This window comes from Protopterus annectens, chromosome 14.part0 (genome assembly GCF_019279795.1).
Source record: "Protopterus annectens isolate FY-2018-M chromosome 14.part0, PAN1.0, whole genome shotgun sequence".
NCBI lineage: Eukaryota > Metazoa > Chordata > Ceratodontiformes > Protopteridae > Protopterus > Protopterus annectens.
The window spans coordinates 586,270,496-586,295,809 of record NC_056748.1 but is presented as its reverse complement, the minus strand read 5'-3'; the positions used below and the strand labels follow the sequence as shown (position 1 = coordinate 586,295,809).

Below are 25,314 nucleotides of genomic sequence, written 5' to 3'. Positions count from 1 at the left end.
GGTCACCGGATCCTCTAAGTGCCTTTCAGCTGACCCTAAACTTGACTGCCAACTGCCCCCTGCTTTTACAAGAGGGTGAGTTGGGTGGATAAAGCAGCCAAGGTAGAAATAAAAAAGACTAATTTGCTTTGTTCTCAGCCTTTTCAATACTACCTAAAAACAGGTAATCCCACCCTAACTCTCCTGACCTCTCCTGTCCACACCTGTTCTACTCCCAACCCAAAACCTGAGTCTGAGCTCACCCAAATGTCCTCTGCAAACATGTTCTCATGTGTCAAAGGTAAAACTCTCCATTGATCTTTCTTCTTCTTCTGTTGAACAATCTCTGACCACCTAAATGCCCACCAAAAAGGTAGCAGAAAGGCAGCCCTAAATCATGCTACTTCATATGAAGAAAAGCAAACTGCTAAAATGGCAAAAGATAGTTTACATGCAGCTGCTGGTCTTATGTGGTACCTCATGTCTTGCATCTTGAGCATTTGCCTCCCCCAGCCTTGAAATATAGACCGGACTTGAAACAAATTAGTTAAGTCCCTTAACCCTAAAGCCTGCTTCTTGCCATCTCCAAACTCCAGCCTCTTTCCTTCATTACAAAAATGTAAGCCCTAATTTTGTGAGGTGGAATTGGCCATGCTGGTTCCCAGCCTCTGAATAATCTAGTCTGCAAAAAAATTACTATATGCCTTTATTATACCTTGCCTTTGTCCTTCCACTGAGAGCATCACACATTAGCTACCATTCTCGTCTGCCCATAAAGCCCTTAGGTGATCTGGCACTCGATCCAGAGTAGGTTTGCATTTGTTGCCATCAACCTGAACCGGGGCCACTGAAAATGAGAAAGAGATTCTGCTAATGAGTTATCAGTGCCTGGTATATGTTGTCCCTTATCTGTGACATTTAGTGTTAAAACTGAAGCCAAACCACCCTATACTTCATCTGCTCCCCCATATTTCCAAAGCCACTACCACCAGAAAAAATTCCCTCTCTGTGATTGAAAGGCTTAACTTGCCACATTGAACCACAGTCCATGCTGATAGAATTATATAAAGTAAAAACTTGTTTCCTTCATAGCAATATGTATTTGATAGGGAAAAAAAAAAAAAAATATATATATATATATATATATATATATATATATATAATTTGGTAGAACTGTTTTCCTTCACAGTAACAGAGGTTAGGTAATCATAGCAACAGTGTGATATTTTTAGAACACCGCATCTGCAAGTACAGAAAAGAAATATGCAGTAAACAAGCGTGATTAACTTAATAGAATGTACTTGTGTGGAACAAAATATATTATACTTCTGAATGTTTTAGTAGCAAATGCCATTAACAATAGAGGCTTGTTGAAATATCATAAACAGTTGAATGTATACAGATATTCAAGAGAATGAACTTGCTAAAGGAAAATGGCTAACACAGCAGAAAAAAGTTACAAGCTATCCTTTCAATGAAAGAACATTTCAACTGTTTTTCTCTGTATGAGATAAGAATACAGACAAAGAATGCTTCAGTACAGGAAAAGATTTTTTCCATCGAGGACAAAGTTTTAAAACTAGATATAAGAGGCTGTAAAAGACTATCTGGTATACATTTTTTAATACGAGTCAGCTGAGGAAGTGCAGTGTATCCGACAGTTATCTATGTTATAAAGAAAATGCCCTAATTTCAAAGTAGTGCTTTGTCAGCCTGTTTCAATAAATTTCTTAAATATACAGTTGTACGGTTAGTCTGTGTACCTGTTAATAATTCAACCGTGGCATGCCAGACTTAATTTAGACCTTTTAAATATTTGTAAAAGTACCATGACAAGCACTGGTTAATATTTTGTTGGCACCAACCTCCATACTGTCACTATTGAACAGCTCAGCAGTATTAGGAACTTCCAAGTGTGTGAAACCAAGATTTCATCTTTGCATCTGCTCTGAGACATTCATCAGCATTTTCAACAGAGAGGGAGTTTCCAGTTTGAAGTTTTGGTCTACAGCCTGATCACCTGTTAGCCATTTCTGAAAATGGCAAGCCTCTTTCTGAAATAACATGGATACCATCAAGAACATAAGTGCTAAATGTACACATTCTGACTCCATAGACTTAAACCAGATTCCTGATAGTTTGGACATTATTACATCAGTTGTATGAGCAAGCCAGTAGTGATATTAAATGTAATACAGCATTGCTTGGTATAAATAGAAGTGAGAAAGTTTATATGTGTAAATGGATTCATTGTTTTGATCAGTATGTTCAACAGTATAAAAGTAAAACTGAATGTCTTAACTGTGGAGACAGATATCCTTGTTTATTTTTAATGTCATAAAACTGTGTTACAGCAATTCTCGTAAAGATTATGCAGGACAAGTCACAATTGTCAGATGAAATCAAAAGGCATTTGGTAATGCCAGTTTCTACCTTTTATGGAGAATACCAGTAATTTTTAGATCATGCTAAAAGTTTACAGGTTGTAGAGACAGCTGAAATGTTTCAGACCTACTGCTCACAGTGGAATGCTCTTAACAAAGATAAGGAATTATCAGACAAACATCTGGATATCAAGTTCACAGAGCTTAAAGAAAAACACATGCAAATTTTAAAGAAACATGATATATAGGTTAGGAAGTATATGAAAAATGTCTTATACATTTTGACTAAGGTTGATGTTGCTATACATACAGCTATGGATACACAAGAAAATATGGATGCAGATACTGACCCTGAAGCTCTTACACATAAGTTACAGGATACACAACAGAAAGATTTCAATGCCATGTCAAAGGAAGCAGAATTGCACATTAAGATTGGTGAATTACAGAAACAACTACAGGAATATGCAGCTGCACATGCAGATTCACAGAGACATGTGTCAGAACACGTTAGTTCAGATAACATTAACATGCAGGTAGTGACAGGTTCTCCAGCTGATCTCTACTAACATTCTTATTTTTTTTACAAACAATTCCTCATTAGAATGACAAGAAAGGTATTTTTTTTACAATATGTTGGCATTTGAAGATTGACTTTTGTATACAGCTGGCAATGCATGAAATGATTCACTGCAAAGATGTTTTTTGGTATTTATTCCAAAGTGGTGTAAAACTTTCAATGTTCCTAATGAATGCAGACTTGACTCTAAGTTAGTCAGAATGAGAGATATACTCTTGGCATATTTACAAGGAGAAACTTTGACTATGAAGTTGTTAGCGTATTTTAATATTAAAATTTCTGACGGGGTGCTAGAACAGGCACAGCAAAGACAAAAGAGGCTAATACATGCATTTTTGGAACAAGAAAAGGACTACCAGGTGACTTCAGTGTATTTATGAGGAAACTTCTGACACATTAGAGCAATGTGTTCATAAGCTAATGAGAGGGAGAGTAATGAGTGATAAGCATAGCTTTTTTTGTCTTGGTACTGATGAAGATAGGTTTGAAATAGTAGGTGCAGTGGGATGGAGAAGAAGTACAGAAAAGTTGGAGGATGAGAACAGCTATGTACTGAGCATAGCATCAGCCTCTCCAGCTATGGGAAGCTCTGATGATAAAAAAATTGCATGTTTTTGTGTAGAAAACTGGGACATATCAAGCAGGACTTTAAATACTGCAGAAAATGGAAAAATAGGCAGATAGAGAAAGGAGCATTTGCAAGGAGGAACTCAAAAGAAAAAGATGTCAGGAAGGAAAAGTAAAAGTTGCAGGATGATAACATAGAGGGTCAAAGTGAACTGAGAGTTAACCGACAGTGCATGACAATACAAGTTAGCCTAGTAGACAACAAGGGAAACAGGGCAGTGCCCCTGATAGGTAATCAAAGAGATATCTGTAATACCATAGAGAAAGAATTTCAGACCTTATGGGCAGACACAAAAATGGACTGTGGGAAGTTAAAACTTCTGATTACAGTGGGAGGTGCAAGGGTATTACATTACAGTAATAGATTTAGCAAATGGATTTTTTCCAGTACCACTTCAGAAAAGGGAATAGCAAAGGTTTGCTTTTACCATTGAAAATTAACAGTATGTCATGACTAGATTGCCTCAGGGTTTTCGGAATAGCTCGGTCATTTTTCATCAGATAGTAGGGACATTTTTACAGGATGTGAGTAAAGATGACATGGTTATTCATTATATTGTTGACATTCTGGTACAGTTAAAGACTGTGGAAGAACACATATCACAGCTGAGAAAAGTTCTGAGACAGTTGCAAGAGGCAGGGTTCAAAGTAAACAAAGACAAAATACAGTTTTTGTCACAAGAAGTAAAGTTTCTAGGAAGTATTATTCAACCAGCAGGAATGACTCCTTGTCGGGAAAGGGTGTGGGGTATTCTGAAATTGTCAAAGCCTTTGACAATTTTCGATTTGCATAAATTCATATGAATCATGAGCTACAATAAAATGTTAAAGCAGAAGTTGGCATAGGCAATGGAACTCCTAGCTCCCAGCAGTAAATTACCTTTTGTTTTGCAAGCAGCAGCAGGGAAGGACACACTTTCAGTGGTATTATTACAGTCTTGGGCACGAGGCATCTCAGGGAATGGGCAGTAAGTCAAGATCAGTTACTTTTTGTAACAGGAGAATGATTCCTGTAGAAAAAGGAAATCAACCCTGCATTAAACAGCTTTTGGCCATTTATTCGGGAATAAGACAGAGTATTTGACAATGTTCTTCTGGGTAATAGTTCAAACTCCACATTTCACAATCAAGGCATTGCTAAATAACAGTGAGATAAACAAAATCACAAAAGAAGCTAGTCAGACTGTTTTTTCAAAATTGATAACTACTTTTAGTACAAAAAATGTACAAATATAGACAGGGGACAAGTACTACTTATCCAATTTTATTGGGTATGAAGAGAAAGTGCACAACAGATGGCATGGCAGATTTGTAGAAACTGGATGTCACCATTAAAGGGCAGATTATGACTGCCACATTCCTACAGTGTATATGGATGATGCATGTTTCTGAAAGGATGTGAAGTACTGCACTGGGTTTGCAATAGTGGCATTGCAAAATGGAGACAAACCAATTATGGTTAAGTTACCAGGATACATGTTGGCACAAAGGGCTGAGCTAGTGGCTGTAAAATATGTTTTGTATCATTTACATCCAGTAAATATTTACACTGACAGTGCTTATGTAGTAAATTATCTGAGACTACATGGAAGAGTGACTGGAGTAATTGATTAAATGTGTTATTTTCAGAATGGTGGAAAACCATTATCACAGTTTTAATTGCTATAGTAGCCATTATTTTGTTGATCATACTAACATGCATGTGTATTAAACTTTGTATTAAAAGACTGTCTATCAGGTACTTATTGCAACTAGTGTAGGTGGTAAAGAAAGTAACATAACCAATGGAGACATTATTTTTTGTAAAATTCAAAGTTTGATTTAAATTTTGATTGAAAGGGTTTTGGTTTTCAAAATAAAAAGAGGGAGAATTGATAGAATTATACAAAGTAGAAACTGGTTTCCCTCATAGTAATAACATGTATTTGGCAGAAAAATATTTATATATAATTTGGTAGAACTGTTTTCCTTCACAGTAACAGAGGTTTGGTAATCTTAGTAACAGTGTGATATTTTCAGAACACAGCATCTGCAAGTACAGAAAAGAAATACACAGTAAACAAATGTGATTTATTTAATAGAATGTGTTTGAGTGAAACAAAAAGTATTATACTTCTGAATGTTTTTGTAACAAATGTCATTAACAATAGAGTCTTGTTGAAATATCATAAACAGTTGAATGCATACAGATATTCAAGAGAATGAACTTGCTAAAAAGAAATGGCTAACACAGCAGGAAAAACATTACAAACTATCCTGTCAACGAAATAACATTTTGGCCTACTGAGAACTGGTTTTCTGTGGATGAGGTAATAATGCAGACAAAGACTGCTTCAATACTGGAAAATAATGTTTTCCTCAAGGACAAAGTTTTGAAACTAGATAAAAGTGGCTGTAAAAGACTATCTGGTGGATATTTTGTAATATGAGTCAGCTGAGGAAGTGCAGTGTATCTGACAGTGATCTGTGGTATAAAGAAAATGCTCTAATCTCACAGCTCACAGTAGTGCTTGGTTGGCCTGTTTCAATAAACTTCTTAAATATGCAAATATACAGTTGTACAGTTAGTTTATGTACGTGCTAATTCAATTTAACACTTGGAAATAACTTTCAAACCTACTTCTCCTTGCAGCATCTGTAAACACTTGAGGCTGAGGTTGATTGTCCCCCTCCTTCCATATTGGTACCCCATTGTAATCTGTTGGAAAGCTCAACCATACTCCTAAATCCTTCTTTATTCCTTGTGAAACCCTAATCCAGTGATGCAGCTTTGTGTAACTGGACCCTTTGGCAGCCAGCTGCCTCATAAGTGAATGCCCCACTGGGATTACTCAGCATGCAAAGTACATCAACCCTACTAGTTCTTGCAACTGTTTGAGTATCATCTTATTCTGACATAACATAACTTAAAGCTAAATGTAACTTTTGTACCTTGTCTAAAGGAAACCTACACTGATCATTCAAGCTATCAATCTCTATGTCCAAAAATGATAATCTATTTGTTGGGCTGCCTGCTTTGTCCATTGTTAATGGTACTCCTAGATCTTTGCATACCGAGGAACAGGTCATCCCACCCTAAACCTCCTGACCTATCCTGTCACTACCTGTTCCTCCACTTATACCCCTCAGAACCTTGAGTCCAAGCTGACCTTACTCGGACAAATGATGGCTTTCTGCAACCTGGCTAGCCAGCCATTGTTTCAGTACCACATTTCATTGTTTATTGATAACAAGAGTTGAGGATGATGCCATTTAACTCTTCTACATCTTTCACTCCCATTTTCATTCTGTATATAATGACACAGATATCAGTAATGGTGTTTTTCAGTTATGGCTGTAAGGACTCCTTTGTCACTTTTATGACTGTTTAATGTCTCTGCTTTAGTGAGCTATATAAGATGATGTGCATGTTTCAGTTGAATTTATAGGGTCTATGTTAAATGTTCGAACATCCAAAATGTCAAACATTATATGGTCGAGACCAAATGTTCGACATTTGGATCTTCGAACATAAAAAAAAAAAAAAAGAAAACACAGAAAATACACTTTAACAGTGTAGGCAGGGGGCCCCCCCACACCCCCTCTACTTAAATATACCAACTCCGAGACCGCACTTCAGTGCAGAAAAGTGAAATTCCCCCTATCTGCACCGTACGGTGCCATTGAAAGTCTATCTTCAAGCACTCAAAATTTCAAAAGTTTGGTCTCGACCATGTAACATTCGGAATTTTGAGCATTCGAAGATTTGACAGGTACCCAATTTATAAACAATATCTTAAGACCACCATCTAAGCTTCTGGAGCCCTTCCTTCAGTGAATAGTTTCAGGTCTGTGATGAATCATTTTTCCTATTTTATTTGCATGTTTTACACTGGAGAATGTTGTTCTTTGGCCTTTTCTCTGTTAAACATAAATGTAAAGCTTTTTATAATCCTCTGCTTTGAGATCTTGACCCAAAGTACACAAAACAAGTAGAGTGCAACTAGTCATTTAGTTTTAATAGTGTATGACAAATGTGCATGATTATTTCTTCTTGAGAATCTTCTGTTCTTTTAATAATTTTTTGAAGTTACATTCAATTATAGTTAAGAATGAATTCTAGAAATTAAAAATGCTGAGTATATCAAGGGTCATTGACAACTGAAATTTTTTCAGCACAATTAGAGGCATCAGTGGCACTCTGGACCAATAAAACGAACATAAACATGTTAGCTTTTTACCACACTGACACACCCATGCTTCATTTGGTACAAAGCTTACCTTGGGATTAATTGTAAGGAAGATAACCACTATGTGAAAACAGGAATTAGAACCAGAAGGCAGGGAAACTCAAATACTGATACATTGACCCTTTCTAGATATTGCCATGTTATACAAGGGGAATGAGGACTGTATTTTTTGAAAGATGTTGCCTAGCTGCAAAACTGAACCACAAAAGATTATTAGCCACCATCAATCCTTTTGGTCCATCCGTAGATTCATACATCCATCAATCTATTCATGACCTTATTTTGCCCATTTTTGTATATGGGGTCAAGGTGTCACATCATCTAGAGCCAGTGTTCAGACAGCCTGGTAGTAGCCCCTCTGCATGTAAATAACTAATTACAAAACTGATATTAGCCACTTAATATGAATGAACTAGTAATGCAATGAAGATCAAGATATAAGAAAAATATATACATATTTCTGCGTCTGTACAGAGCAGCCCTTTAATGCTGGGAATCATCTATAATATCCATTAGTGCATTCAGTGTCATCACACACATCACTATTGACTGGCTTATTATATTTGCATTCATGTATGTTATTTTGGATGTAATGGAAGTATCTACTGTATGCACACAGCATACAATATATGATATAAATCTTGTAGTTAAGGTATTGGCTATTGTTACATATGACAAAATGTACACTTTTATGTTGTTAATCAGTGCCTCACATCACCAGGGTTAGCCACAGCCTGTAGTAACCCCCACCCCCCCACACACACACACACACACACACACACACACACACACACACATACACACACACACACACACACACACTTAACACATAGGGAAAGCAAGCACCACCTGTTATCCAATCCCAGATTGCATTTTTAGGGCATCAGCCACTTTGCAAGTGGTACAGTGAACCTCCTGCATGGAGCCAACATCACCACCTGGTATTGAACTACAGTGCAGTCACCAGTAAAAAGGACAAAAGGACTGCTTCACAGTGACTCTGAAATGGTGCAGAATCATACAGCTGTCATGGCTACTAGCAAATAACTTGCCTCCTATGTTTTGTCGTTACTTTGCTGGACAACCTGCTAACTAATATATCTATTTTTAAGATATCTGGTTAGCAATGAAATGTTATCTGTATCATATGTCAGCCAAAGTGTCCAGGCTTTGTTAGATCATGCATACTGTTATGTAATACATTTCTGTATCCTTTGCCTAGGTACTATATCTGGAGTTGGAGTCAGTGCAGCTTCCACACATGAGGGGAGTAGTAGAACTGCTCCTTCTTCACTGCTGGGAACCTGCCAAAATCTACCACCACCTACAACTTGGAGGTAAAGCTTATATTCTGCATCATAATAAAACCCTACTAGGGGTGGTATAACTGTGTAATCTGAGTATTTTATGCAAATTATAGAAGTGCAGTACAAAAACAATGCAGTTTAGAAATTGAGTACGGACAGTGGCTGGCTGAACATTATTTTGTACAATCAAGCCACTCTGATTGGTATGGTAAATCCTATATTTCTTGTATAGAACAAGCAATCATTCCATAACAAGGGTATGGTCAGAATCATGCTGTTGAGGCTTTTGAGGGTATGAGGGTGATACATCTGAAACACTGTGTTCTCTATAATATAGTATATATATATATATATATATATATATATATATATATATATACATATGTATATATATATATATATATATATATATATATATATATATACACACATATATATATATATATATATATAGAGAGAGAGAGAGAGAAAGAGTTATCTCTGTTTTGTCAGCTGCAAGGACAGCTAGCAAGGAGATTTCTTCCCCTTGTGGACATGCCCAGTTATGCACATAAGCAGGGCCATCAAAGTGGTATGCTGGCAAGAGTGATGAAGAAAACTTATCTACTGAGGTGGGGTGAACTTCCACCTTAGTGCGGAGGACACCAACAAAACATGACAGCACAAACTAGAGATTTGCAGCATTAATTACTTTTTGGATATTATGATACTGATCAAGCTGACTGTAGACAGCTCAGTGTCAGCCCTGAAAGAATGCTTTAAACTACAAGCTATTTGTTCAGGATGAGCCAGGCAGTGGGTAACATTACACAAAATTTATTTTATGCGGTTTGGGTTATGTTCATCTTACAGACAAGCAATGACTACATGCATCTCACAACATCACTCATGAGATGCCCCACTGTTGATCTGCCATGAACCACTGATATTACTATTTACAAGATAGCTGATTTTGCACAGGATATTTATGAATACCATAATACACGCCATGGCAAACATGGGAATAATTGCATCCTGGTCTGTCCAGTTGTGGGCTTACAACATACATGGAACAGTCTGCACATCATGTGCACTGTTGAGTGGTAGCCTCCAGGGACACTGTGAAGCCACATTGTGGTATATCTGGGAGGCTCTGTACCTGTGTGCTGTGCTCATACCTGGTAAATGCTCACAGCACACTTAACGTTTGTTCTGAACAGGGTTTTAGGTGAGAGTGACCAGTTTGCATACACATGGAAAACACATAGCTGTGATCTTTAATGTGCAGGGATGAAAGCACATCTCATAGGTCTTTGAGTCTACATATCCTCAGGATCAGAGATTGGGCAAAATATTTGTGAAAAAGAGTTCATTATTATTAAATTCTGTTCTGACTTACACTCTTATCTTGAGTCACAGAACTCTAGCTTTCTTGCCACAAAGGGAGAGAAGTAATGATATTATCCCCATAAATAAATATGCCCACATATAGCTTGATTAAGGCCACATACCACTTTTGTAGCTCTTTGGCTGTAGTTCTATCTGCTATACAGTTAATCCACATGATCCTGGTTTACTGTAATGTGAAATGATTGGGGTTGTGTATTTGTGTGTGTGTCTGCCTATTTGTCTTTATGTCTGAGTTAATATTATATGCATGTGTGTGTCTGTATGTGTGTGTGTCTGCCTATTTGTCTTTATATCTGGGTTAATATATGTGTGTGTGTGTGTGTGTGTGTGTGTGTGTGTGTGTGTGTGTGTGTGTGTGTGTGTGTGTGTGTGTGTGTGTGAGTGTGTGAGTGTGTGTGTGTGTGTGTGTGTGTGTGTGTGTGTGTGTGTGTGTGTGTGTGTGTGAGTGTAGGTTTGTCTCTTGTCATATTTTCTGCCTGTTCATGAATGATTACTGAGTGCACAGTTTTGTGTTTGTGCACATGCATGTGTATTTATGTGATTTTTTGTTTACATGGGTTAGAATATGCATGTGTGTAGCAGCATGTGTATTGCCATGGGTGTATTGCTAGTGCATATTTCGTAATGAACATATATTACAACATTCAGTTACAGATGTCTCACAGACACAGAGTGAGAACTGTACACTGCATCATTGGTACAAATGTTTGCCATTATGGGGTCATTACTGTTTGTGAAGTAGAATGTGTCTGAAGTACCACGCTGTCCATACAAGTGCACAGAAAACTACAGACATGATACACAGATGTCATCACATTAACTGAAAGGCTGCTGAATGCAGAATATTTTGGAGGTGCACAATATACAGTACACCTCCACAGGACTAATTCATCAAATACTTATTTGGTGGAGAACAGTAGAAAATGAGAATCTGTGAAAAGAATTCTGTATGCCCCCCCAACCCTTAACTCTTATGTAACTGCCTTAGAAGGCCTTAAATATTGGGTGAGATTTGTAAATCAATTATCTGATGCCCATTTGGTTTACTGCTCTCAGCTATATAGACTTCTTCTAAGAATGACTCCATGCCTGGGTAATGGGACATAACCTGTAGTTGTTCCCACTCTGTTTGTGCACAGCAGTCTGGAGATTGCAATGTGAGGGGTGGTAGAGGTGGGGGAGCATCACCATAGTCCTGCTCCTCAACATACTAGTACTGTGTGGTCTACTGATGTTAACAAATCTGGCAACATATGTACATGTTTATCTTGTCATCTATGGAAAAAAAATATTGTACCATGTGCTACACACCATAGGAGTTTACCTAACATTTCTAGGAGTGACAGTTAAATATTCTGAGACTTGTAACTGTGAACCCAGAAAGTGTGAGATAGAATGAGTGAAAATGCAGACTTGTATATATCAAGTTCAAAATTGATCTTTCTCAGAATATTTCCTATTCTCTTAGGTATAATGATTTTGGAATTAGTATATGAATGTTTAGGGGGTTTGCTCTCATAAAATTGGAGGTGCCCCTGTAAAAAAAAAAAAATGTTTAAAGAGAGAACAGGGATGTTCGACAGTCACTGTTCACCCATATTTTGGTATTTTTTCTTTTCCTAATTACAAGACCCAAAATTACAAGTCTCAGAATTACAATAGGAAAGCACACTACAATAAAGCAGACAATGACAGCAATGTCTCAAATGTCTAAATATGCATTTGATGATATTCCACATCTTGATATGGGCCTTATTGTGGTTATTCTCGAATACTGTTTATTAGTGCTTAATGGATGTCAGTTATTATTATTACAGGAGAGGCCAGCGTTATCTAAAACTAGAGAGATCATATTGGTGTCAGTGCCATTTTTTGCATCATTCTTCCTCAGTTGTCAATGGCCTTATATTACCTTATATGATTATTGCAAGCATCTACTTGATGTCCACACATGAAGCCATTTATGAATGAACAACTTAGACTTGAGCTGCATCATATTTGCGTATGCTGTGCACTGCCATGGATGCTGTCTTCCTTGAGTTAATCGCTGCTTTGCCCCAACTAGCGCTACAATTCATTGTCACACTATATAGACTGTACCAAACATTTCCATACCTTTCCACCCAGTCTGTGCAGGTAAAGCATGACATTTTGGTATTATTTGCTAATGAGTGTTTCCTTTTCTCAAAGGATGGTGTTCTTCCTCATATTTTTATGATTCATGAGATGACTGCAGCCATTCTTATTATAATATAACTAGGCAACATTAGATTGTGATACGCAACAGACTGCTTATCAGGCATGGAAGACATGATAATGCAGGTTCTGACACTTTAAAAATAAAGTGTAATTCAAACAGGATAATAAAAGACTGCAAAACTCTCTATTATACTTTTCAGGCATTTTTGCTTGAAGGCTTCATTCTGTATCCCCCACTCCTTTTATATGCTTTCTCTGAGATTTTATTTATTTATTTATTTAAATTTGTTGACCGGGAGTGTCCGACTGGACGTAGGTCCATTTTCAGTGGAGGCCCAGGGAGAAAAGCTCCACAGTTAAAATAAACAGATAGTAGTTACATTGGATTACATAGCGATTAACAATTTAACATTAGCAATTACTTACAACATATTTACAAATGAAGAACATAGTACATCAGTAGACAACTACAATCTTTATCTGTGAAGTACATAACAGACATTAACAAATGTTACAAGAAGAAGTTCCTGCTGTATAATAAGTACTGACTTATGAGCATCTGAGCTTGCTATAATCAAGGTAGTTAGTGGAGTGGAAAGAAAGGTAGTGGTTGGATGGGGTGGGTGATATTAGAGTGGGAGTTGCAAGGGCATAGCCAGCATGTTTTTAGGTGCGCTTTTAGTAAAGTTTTGAAGTGGGTGCATGATGGTACAGAGGTAATTGTGGGTGGGAGGGAGTTCCATAATTTGGCTATGGTGCAAGAGAATAGTGCTTCACCAGCAGAGTTACTGGCTTTAGTGATCTGCAAGTGATTTTGTTGTGGGATCTTAGTGGTCTGGTGGTGCGATACGGTTGGAGTAGATTTTGGAGGGATAGGACATTTAGTTGATGGTTTACTAGTTTGTGGGTGAGTGAGAGTTGATACCACTGAAGGAGGTGAGGGAGTTCAAGCCAGCCCAGTTCAGCAAGTGAGAGACAGTGGTGACTACGTTAGGATGCCCCTGTGGCGAATTTGGCGATTTTGTTGTAGCAGGTCTCTAGCTTGTTTAGATCGCATTGCCTTAGGTTGGTATATATTGAAGAGGCATAAAGTAGGGTGGAGATAAGGTGGGAATTTGCTATTGAAATCTTTGCTGCTTTGGTGAGAAATTGCTTATGTCTGTATAATGCTCCTATCTTTTTGTGGACTTTTTTTATGGTCATGGATATGTGAATGTCAAATTTTAGTTTATTGTCTATTTTAACTCCTAGCAATTTGGTGTGTTCAGTTGGGTATATAGTGGTGTTGTCTTTTGCTGTGATGTTAAAGTGAGAGTTATTTTGAATATGTTTGGTGGGTTGGAAGATGAGTAGTTTAGTTTTGTTTGGGTTGAGTAATAATTGGGCATCAGATAACCAAGTTTCAACAGAGGTAAAGGCTTCTTGTGTGACTTTTTGCAGTTTTGGTAGGGACTGGGCTGAGCAGATGATGGTTGAGTCATCTGCGTATTGTATGAGTGTGCCATGTTTGGTGGCAGAGGCCTGATTATTGGTGTAAACAGAGAAGAGTAGGGGTCCAATGATGGATCCTTGGGGAACCCCTATGGAAACAGGTAGTTGTGGAGATATGTCATTCTGGCATACAACAGATTGTTGGTGGTCAGACAGGTAACTCTGAAACCAGTTGGTGACTGATTGTGAGAAGGATAGGTTACTGAGGACAGAGATAAGTTGTTTGTGTGGGACCATGTCAAATGCTTTAGATAGGTCTAGGAAAGTAGCAGAGGAGAGATAGCCATTGTTTTTATGCTGAAGGATAGTGTTAGTAAAGGAGAGTAAGGCAGTGGTGGTGCTATGGTTTGGTCGGAAACCATGCTGAGTACTGGAAAAGAGGTTGTTAGTAAGGAAGTAGTCTGAGACCTGAGAGTGTATGCATCTCTCTAGTATTTTGGAGAGTGGAGAGAGAATAGCTATGGGGCGGTAATTGGTTAGTTCTGTGGAGGGTCCGCCTTTGTGGAGGGGAATTATATGTGATACTTTCCACAGTGTGGGAATGTAAATTTCTGACTGAGATCAGTTAATCAAGATGGATACTGGGTAGGCCAGAACATCAGCTGCGATTTGTAGGTATTCACTTGGGAGGTTGTCTGCTGCTAATTTGGTGGGTTTAAGTGTAGTTAAGAGTTTTTTTATGTTGGAGGTAGGTACAGGAGAAAAAGAGAAGGTAGTGGGGAGATTACTAGTTGAAGATGAGGGTTGGAGGGGAGGTGGTTGTGTTGTTTAGCTAGTGATAGTATGGTTTGGGTGAAGTGTGTGTTGAATGAGGTAGCAATATTTTCTGAGGAGTGAGGGATGTTAGGAGGAGGGGTACTGACTTTACCTGGGTGGAGGATGGAGTTTATGGAGGACAAGAATTGTTTGGGGCTGTGTTGTGAGGAGTGTAGGGCAGACTGGTAGTATTGGAATTTGTCCTGTTTTATTAGGTTTTTGACTCTATTGCGTAGTTCTAGGAATTTCTGTCTAGTTGAGGGGGTTTTGGTTTTGTGCCAGTGCTCCCAGGCTTTATCCCTGTTTTTCATTTCTGACTTAGTGGTTTTCTGTAGCCATGGGGAGGGTGGTGCTTTGGTTCTGGAAAATCTTATGGGGCATGGTAATTAAGGATGTTCAGGAAGGTAGTATTAAAAAATTCAACTGCGTCATCTAGACTGAGGTACTTTAGAGGATGCCAGTTACATTCTTTGAGGGATGAGATGAATGTGAGTGGGTTAAAGTTTAGTTTTTTACGTATTTGATGGTAGATGACAGGTTTAGCTTGGTATAGGTATTTTTTGAGTAGGAATGTTGGGGAGTGATCACTGAGGCTATCTGATAAGCAGCCTGTTATATATGACTGGGGGCTCTTACTGACTAGTGTCCAACCCAGGGTAGTGTGCTTGCTGGAGTTTTTATTTATCCTGGTTGGTGACTGGACTAGTTGGGTGAAGCCATGAAGGTTTACATGATGGGTTGGATGGTTGCCAGAACAGGATTGCCAGTCAATATTGAAATCACCTAAAATGATAGTTTCTTGGGGGAGATGGTGGGTAGACCAGCTGAAGAGGTTTTCTAGTGGAGGGATGTTTTGTCCAGGTGGGAAGTAGCATCCAGTTATGCTGATGGTTTTGTTTTGGTTTATTTTGAGGTTGGTATATATTATTTCTTCACTGCCCACTTATGGAGCTGATGATTTTAAGATCTGGATGTTTAGATGCTGTTTAAATATTATAGCTACACCACCTCCTTTTTTGTTTAGCCGGTCTACTGTTTGTATGCCGTAACCTGTAGGGAGTATTTGCTCACTGGTAATGTGAGGTTTTAGCCAGGTTTCTATCAGGATGACAATATCTGGGGAGTACATGTCTATGGTGGCATGGAGTTCATGGACTTTGTTGGATATACTTCTAATATTTAAGCTTAGTAGAAGGAAGTCACTTGGCTTTCTATTGGCTGTAATATGGGAAAAGTTGTGGTTTCTAGTCTGATTATGAGGATTGGGGTTGGAGATGGTAGGGCCTGGGTTGGGGTGGATGTCTCCACTTAGGGCTAGTTTTGATATGCATGAGGTTATTAGTTTTCTCAGTTTTTGAATGTGTTTGTTTATAAGGGAAACTTTATGATTGTGCTCTGTGGGTAATAGGTATGGTGGGAGGGTTACTATGTTAAGTTGTAGGGGTGCTTTATGTTTGAGTAATATAGTTGGTAGAATATGTGGGGGGTGTATAGGGATGGTTCTTGAGCTGGTGAGAGGGGAGCTGAGTGAGGGTGAGACATGAGTGGTGGTGTGAGTAGTAGTACAGTGGTAGTGGTTGAGTGGGGGAATGATGGAGCTTTGGTAGGATGTAAGATATGCAAGGAGAGTGCATGCAGTGAGCATAGGTAAGATATACTTGTACATGTTAGTTGAGGAGATGTGATAGTAGTGGGAAGATGGAGGAGGTAGTGTTGGGTTAGCACTGTGGTTGGCTATTGGAAAGATGGGAGGGGTTTGTGAGTGCAATAAAGGTGGGACCACTGGGGGCGGGAGGTAATAGGGGGCAGGGTGGGGAGCGAAGCGGGTAGACACCCTGTTAGTTGCTCGTATGAGGGGGCTGGAAACAATCAGTTAACAGAGTTAACTAATAAATGAACATATGATAGTGACAAGGGTGGTTGTAGTTTTAAAAATGGTGCCTGCCACAGGTAATATTTATTAATTTTGGGATTGTCTTAAGGTAATAAACAGGGAAGGGGGAGGAGAGAACAAGGGTGTGAACAGGCAGTTCTTTGTACTGCTGCTAATGAGCCAAAGCAAAGACAAGTTTGTGCTTAAGAAACAATCACAATTGACCAAGGACTGCTCTGAAACTGTAAGTCAATTCTTAACCATTTTTCAGGTGGAAAAACAGGATAACCTTGTATTAGTAGGCTACTGTGGTCTCAGTTTAAATTAACAAACACACAGTATTGATCAGTTATGGATACTATTTGCTAACAGAAGGGAATAAGAGAGAAAGTGGAAGATGTGTGTGTGTGTGTGTGTGTGTGTGTGTGTGTGTGTGTATGTGTGTGTGGTGGGGGGGGGGGCTGCTTACAAGCCAAAGCAGAGAGATCTCCAGGGGAAAATGAATATTGGCTCAAACAGGTAGACACATACTCAAAGTTAACTTTAGCTGTTTGCAGACAGTTCAGACCTGGACTGCGCTTTTCTTACAAGAATGATAAAGGTGGTACCGCAGCTGAATACTTAAGAGTGGTGTTAGGTCTAGAAAAACAGAGAGGAGTAAGCACTTTTGAGATGGTGAATATATATATTATAAAGATTACAAAAAACAAACTGAGCAAATAGCTACCGCATGCAGGACAATGTCTCGAACCAACTACTTAGTACATGCAGATATTGAGCCAATTGGAAGAACATCTGTTAGAAAAAAACCTCAGACAGTTATGCAGTCACAGATAAAAATATAGTGGGCAGCAATCTGTCATGGTTCTCTAATGTGATTCTATCCACCAGTAACAGCACAATTATATAGAAATAATTGGACACCAGTATGAGCTGTCTACACACAACATAATTACATGAATAACATTAGTGAACAAGGTGCAGCTATGCAAATATACCATGCATACTATTATACTAATAATAACTTGGTGCAGACAAATGCTAGCATGCCATAGTAGCTTCCAATAATAAAGCATAAATCATATTAGATGTCTAACACAATTTAACATAAACATATACGGTTGTAAAATGTCTAGCACAATTCAACATAAACATACACAGTTGTAAAATGTCTAACACAATTCAACATAAACATATACAGTTGTAAAATTTCTAATACAATTCAACATAAATAGGCATTTACAGTTGTAAAGCACTTACTGGAGAGACACTGAGCTCCCTGGGATCACTAGACTTCATTCACAGAGGTTTACCTGATACACCACAATCTTGGAGTCAATATATATATTCATCCATTCATATTTACTGTTCCCCTGTTGCAAGAATCATACTTACAGTACTCAAACATTCAACAGGTACACTAGATAACATAATATTTTGATATATTCCCTGAAACCTGTGGTACACTGTGTCGTAACGCAAGTAAATAAAGTAGCCTTTAGTTAATTTGTAATAGTTTTCTGAAACCATCATCTGCACAATGCAAACACACACACACACAGGCTTACACATACATTCTCCTCCTAAGTCACTCTTTCAGTTATTATAACTACGTTCTCTCTTTACCATTCTAGTGTAGTGATTTGCTGTTATAGCTATTCACCTATTGCCCATTTGCCTGATATCTGTATTATATAAAATAAATACACCAAAGTTACATGCTTCATTTTATAAAGAATGTGTGCTGTTCCTTTAATCTTATATTGTGCTTTCTGTTTCACAGACCTCCATCTTTTTACATCCGATATGTAACCACATTTCTGTTGATTTATAATTCCCTTGTTCCTGCTACTACTTGCTTACAGAGTATACCTTACATCAGAATTCTGTAGCACTCAAATATTATCAGACATTTACAGCTCCCTATACTGTAAGATTAATAATTACTTACCATGATCCCCTGTAGTGACCTATGTTACAGTCTGAAAATAATACCTTCTCATGGATCTGCATGGCATTGTCAAAAAAAATATGCGGTGATGTAAACATCAGTGCTAGAATTCATGAAAATAGTCACATGACAATGACTATACCTGCAGTATCAGAGACACTCACTGTGGAGCAGAACAGCAGTTTTCAGATCCTACTTGTCTTAGAAGGGAGCATGTGGATCTTCTGTACTGGTAAAGTATGCCCTTCTTCATAATCTAACATATAGAAATCAGTTGGCTATATTAGGATATAGCATGCACCTCCATCCCCTAAGCACAAAGATTTTTTTTTTACGATTAGCACACTTAATCGACTAATAAATGTTTTTCTTCCCATTTTATAAGGTAAAACAGCAGGGTATAAACTTAGTGAAAAGAGAATTGGGTAGGAAGTAGAGAGACTTGAATGCATTGTCCAGGAACATCCTATGTCATTAAAAAACATAGAATGATTTCCTTTATTGTAAGTTCTTGTATTTTCTGGCAGCTTTATCAAATAATAGTCTGCATGACAAGCAAGGACAGAATCCTATAGCTGCTATACAAACACATGCTCCATACTGATGATTGTCTCATGAGATCATATTCAAGCAGTAGAAATGTGAAGGATGTGTATCAATACAGACAGTGTAGTACTTCTTATCATAGCCTATCTTGAAACAATTACTATAGGAAAAGAAGATGAAACAATGTAATACTTGTGTGATGCTCAAATCCATGTAATTTTATAGCTCTTTCAAATGAATAAAGTGTGCATATTCTAATGGAAAAAATGTAACAGTACTCTAAAATAAATGCAGTAGTAGGCATGTAAAACCCATTGCAGAAGAAATAGTGATGAAACTGTAGGAGATGAAAATACCTCTTGATTTTAGCAGCTGTTTTGATATCTATTCTTCTGTTTGACCCAAATATTGATGTGACACAGTCATATTAGTCACATATACAGTAAATGAAATTAGTACATGTGAAGAAAATGCTGAATGAATGTGTCTTTCGGCTTATCCCGGTTAGGGGTCGCCACAGCGGAACTCCGGTCTGCTAATGTTTGGTAGTGGATTTTTATGTGCTGAGTTACCAGCCCTGATGCACAACCTTCAATGAAGGCATGCCCATTCACGCATGCCTCCACACAGAAGACTCTCTAGCTGAGAATCGAATGGGACGTCTTACTGTGAGGTGACAAGGCTACTGCAGCACCACTACCGCGGGTTGAATAAAATGCTGAATGGCAAGTGTAATTCATTTCAGCAATAAAAAACTCCTTATTGCAACTTGTTTTGGCAAATTTATTTATTATATGTTTCAGCATTTAACATAAAATAATAAAAAAGACATTAAAAATACACACACATACAAGTAATTGGTCCCCTAGGTGTAAATATATACATGTAAGGTTTATACTATGTGTGAAGAAAATGAAAACATTGTCATCTGTGTTAGCATGTCTGGCAGTAGATTTGCGTATATTCTCAGATTAATTTGTATTGCATGCCGGCATGTCTAATTGTGAAAATGTAAATAAGTTTTAAATATTGAGTATGTTCCTGTTTATACCAAATGTTCAAAGAATCTGTCAGTGTTTTGATACATTTTAATTGCACGTTTGAGAAGGAGATTTTAAAGTACTGGGCAGAATCAGCTGAACAGTAGGTAATGTCATTAGAATGCTCCTGGTTGCTAGGTGATTATCTGAACAGCTGATTGACAGGAAAAAGTCCATTTGACTGTTGTGCATTTAGTCAAGTGCTGAGCAGTTTGTGAAGAGTTGCAGTCAGTTACAGTGCTGTGCAGTGATACCTGAAGAAAAGAGAACTCACCAAAAAACTCTAAGCCTGCCTTTGCCTTGCTGTTATGTTATAGATTAGCTCAAGGGCAGTATTCTCCAGTTAAAATAGGAAAGTTTAATTATTCAGATAGAATTTTTTTCTAGAATGATAGAATTCTATCCTACAGGTTAATTTCTGGTGATTGAATTCTGGTGTTTATTGAAAGTTACTGATTTACATTCCTGTAATAATTTTTACTTATTAAATATTTTTTCCTTACTTTACATTGTGGCTGGAAATCATTGAGTTATTTAAAGATTACAGAGTGTATATACCTGTTTGATAGTCCCCAGGTCACCTCAGAGGCCTGGTCTCTCCTGGTCATAGCTATCATTTATTTTGCTAATTAATTTTCATAATTGGACATCCCTTTAGAAGGGTATGAAGACACTCTGATTGTTGGCAGCATTACCATATTATTTTGCGGAAGGGGCACAGCTGGAAATCTGTGTCAGGATTTCCCAGAATTGTTTGGATGTGTGAGATTTAAATTTGCTTGAGTATGTGTGTATCAGAGGTCTTAAACTGGAACACAAAGCTTTGAAATGTATAATAAGAAAATATATTTGGGGTGAACAGAGGTATATAGTCCAGTCCCAGGAAAATAGAGCATGTTTCTGTTCTGCTGTTAGGGAAAAATTGTGAAATATTACTCCTGTTTAAGTGACAGTCTCACACTGGATTCAGTAGTGAGGATTCAAGCTCCTTAGTAACTGACCCAGGATAGTAAGGGACATTTTATTTATTTATTTATTTTTATGTATTTGAAGTTGTTTGCCAGGATGGTCCCTTGGGCCAGAAGAGCCCATTTCCAATGGAGTCCTGGGGAGAAAAGCTCCACAGAGACAATGTATACACTAACAAGTTATCATTAGTATAGTCCAACAAAACTACAGGTAAAAACATACTATTTGAAGATACAATTTAGTAAAATGCAAAAGCAGAAATAGATACCATAAGTAAATATTTACAAATATATAATTCCTATCATTGCAAAACAGAAGTTAAATCTATTACAACTATAAGTAGATATTTACACATATGTATGTTCCTACTGAGGAAATAATAACAGTAGGGGGAAGGGATATATATGATACATGAGGTAAGGGAGAGATGAGTTAGGGGAAAAAGAGAGTAAAGAAGGAAGTGGAAGGTAAGAATTAAGGTGAGTTACTGGGGAATTCATGTAGGATGGGAACAGGAACATTCCCATAGGGATGTTAGGTGAGAGTGAAGCAAGGTTTAGAAGGTAGAAAGGCTGCTAGTGGTGCGGATGTGAGGTGGCAGGGAGTTCCAGAAATGTGCTAAGGAGGACAGTAGAAGTTTGCCTGGTGGACGGGCAGGCTTATGCAATTCAATCAGATTTTGGGTATCGGTTCTTAGGAGTCTATTGGGTAGGTGCATTTTAAAGGTTGTGGCAAGGGAGGGGCAAAGAGTGGGACTAAAGATGAGCTTGTAAGCATGTATTTTGTGTTGAATGTAGGTAAGATTATTGGGCAACTCTAGTCAATTTAGTTTGTGGAGGGCAATACAGTGATGGCTGGAGAATCTGTAGCCAGTGGCCAACTTCGATGCTTTGTTGTAACAGGAAGAAAGTTTTGCCTTGAGAGAAGATTGTAGGTTAGTTAGGAGTTGGGCACCATAAAGGAGAGAAGGGATGAGATATGTGGTAGAGAGAACAAACCTGGTAGAGGGAATGAGGTAGCGATTGTGGTGGTAGAGCATACCTAACTTCTGGTGTGTTTCTTTGATATTTGTTTGTAGGTGGGTATCAAACTTAAGCCAAGCATCAATGAGTACTCCTAGCAGTTTTGCATTGGATATTATTTCGAGAGGTGTATTATTTTGACTGGTGATGGAGAATGAGTTTTTGTCAATCATTGTGGTTTTAGAAGGAGTGAATATCATAAGTTTGTTTTTTGATGCATTGAGTGCCAGGTGGTTATCTAACATCCATTGTTCGGTGGAGGAGAAGGCATCTTGGGTTAATTTTATGAGAGTGGAGGTTTAGGTGGCAGAACAGATAATTGTTGAATCGTCAGCATATTGGATAATTTTTGCATTAGGGATGGTGTGGTGGAAGTCATTAATGAAAATATTGAACAGTAGGGTACCTAATATAGAACCCTGGGGTACACCAGTGGGAGTGTTGAGGAATGGAGAGGTGGCATTTTTTTCCATTTGACTGCTTGTTGCCTATTAGAGAGGTAGCTGGTAAACCAGTTGATAGTGGAGGGGGAAAGATTTAGGTTAGAGAGTTTAGTTAGGAGAAGGTTTGAGAGATGGTATTGAATGCCTTAGAAAGGTCTAGAAGGAGGGTAGACACAGTACAGTCAGAGTTGTGGGCTTTGTTCACAGTTTCAAGGAAGGAGAGGAGGGCGGTAATGGTGCTGTGACCAGGCCTGAATCCATGTTGTGTGGGAGTTAGCAGGTGGTTGTCTATGAGGTACAGTAAGAGTTGTAGGTGGATACATTTGTCTAGAAGTTTAGAGATGGCAATAGGTCAGAGATTAGAGATATTATTGTTGTTACCCACTTTATGAAGGGGAATAATAAAGGCCTTTTTCCAGAGTTGGGGTACATGGCCTTCTTGGATTGGCCAATTTATGAGAATGCAGATTGGGAAGGCAATGGCTTCTGCAGTTGTCTTTAGAAAGTAGGAAGGAATATGATCAGGGGTGTTGGAGCATGGTTTTAAGTTATAAAGGAGTTTTTTTATAGTTGATATGGGAATGGGTTTTATAGAGAAGGAAGGGAGTTGGAAGAAGGAGGTATTTGAGGAGGAAGAGGGAGGGGAAGGTAGAGGTGAGGATTTAGGACTATTTGTGAAGGATGATGTTAGTTTAGTTATGGAGTCAATTAAGAATTAAATTGGGAAGCTAAATCCATGTCAGAGGCATTGGGATCTGGGTAAGGGTTTTCCTTTCTACCTGGGTTAAAGAGGAGGTGATACCATCCCATATTTGCTTTGGGTTTGTCTTATGGTTATTTTGGAGTGTGGAGAAGTATGATTTACAGTCAAAAGTATTACGTTTTTTAACTCTGTTATGAAGTATTTTGTATTCATTTATGGTGATGGGAGTTTTATTTTTATGGTGATGTTTCAAGGCTTTGTCTCAGAGGTGCATGATAGCTAAGGTATCTTTGCTTAACCAAGGGACAGTGTTACTTTTAATTCTTTTTGTTTTCAGTGGGGCAAAGGTATCTAAAAGGTTTATAAATGTGTTAAAGTAGGTGATGGCATTTCTATGGGGATAGTTTTTAGAGGTTTCCAACTGAAATGTTTTAATGTGTTAGAGAAGGTGAAGGGGTTGAAGTTTTTTAGGGAGCGTGTGGAGATATAGGTATGAGACCGTTGTAAGGAGGAAGAGTGATGATGAGCAAAGGTGGGAAAGTGATCACTGAGGGAGTCAGGGAGGGTACCACTACTGGATATATAATGCGGGTGAGAGACCAGAATCCAGTCAAGGGTGCTTCCAGAGTAGAAGTCCTTGGTAGGTCTGGTAGTGGTGTTGATTAGCTGATAGAAGTTGTAGAGCTTTATATTCAGAGAGTTTGTGGGAGTTGAATGGCAGTCCAGTTGATATTTATGTTGCCTAGGATTATAGTCTCTTTGGTTATGTTGGTGGAGAACCAGGAGAGTGTATCTTCGAGGATAGGGACCTTGTCACTAGGAGGGATACAGAGGGAGGCTATACATATGAATTTATGTCTATTTATCTAAATTAGGGCCAAAATGAATTCAGCATTAGCGAATTGCAGAATATGTTTAGTATATGGAGTAACTAAAAGGGAGGAAGAGTACAGGAGAGTGACTCCACCACATTTTTTATGGGTTCTGTCTTCTCTAATGATACTGTAGTTGGGGGGGTATTATTTCAGAGTCTTGGTTTCAGCCATGTTTTGGAGATGGACAGGATATCTGGTTGGTTATGGAGACGCCAGGCATGGAGGTTACATATATTTTGAACGTTCAGTGCTGAGAATGATAGCGATTTTCCTGTTGAAGGGGGAGTAAGAGGGAGGGAATTTCAACTGTAGGTGGGAGAGGGGCCAGGGTTATGGTGAACATCTCCAGAGTAAAGAGTGGTCATAAGTTGGGAAATTTGGAAAAACAGGTATTTAGACTGTTTATTATCTAGTTTAAAGATAAAATATTTTGTAGGAGTAGGCCTAGTTAAGACTGGAGTACTGTATTTGTAGGTAGAGATGAATTCGTAAGGGAAGAGCAGAGAGTTATTGAAGGAGAATAGATAGGGGCTTATGGAGGTAGAAGAGTATGTGTGTTGTATGGTGAGTAAACATGTATGAAAAGGGGGAGAGTGGTTGTTATTAAGAGACCTGGTGAGATAGCTTAGATCAGACAAGGTGAGAAGTAGTAGTATTTGGGTTATAAACAAGTTTGGTTTTGTAAGCATGGTGGTTATTTAGACTTTGAGTGGAGGGGGAATACTGAGTTAAGTGGATTGTGACATGGGATCTATGAAGTGGCTTGATATGAAGAGATGGGGGGGTGGGACTAGGAAATAAGGGGTTGGGGATGTTATGAGTGTGTTGGAGTAGGTGGGAGTTGGTGTGGATCATGAGTATATGTGTAGAGGTATCAGGGGCAGGGTAGGGGAGCGAAGTGAGCTTGCAGGGTGAATGGAGGGGGTAAAGCCAAGTAGGAGGAAGAACACT

At 38.3% G+C, this 25,314-nt stretch overlaps 1 long non-coding RNA gene across 1 annotated transcript in view; it reads right to left on the bottom strand.

Annotated features, from left to right (window-relative positions):
* LOC122788798 overlaps positions 1-18,865 on the bottom strand; it is a 99,353-nt gene extending 80,488 nt beyond the window's left edge. Inside the window, exon 1 of the long non-coding RNA XR_006362738.1 lies at positions 18,766-18,865. This is a non-coding gene — a long non-coding RNA (uncharacterized LOC122788798). The remainder of the gene's footprint in view (positions 1-18,765) is intronic.
* Between the last annotated feature and the right edge of the window lie 6,449 nt (positions 18,866-25,314).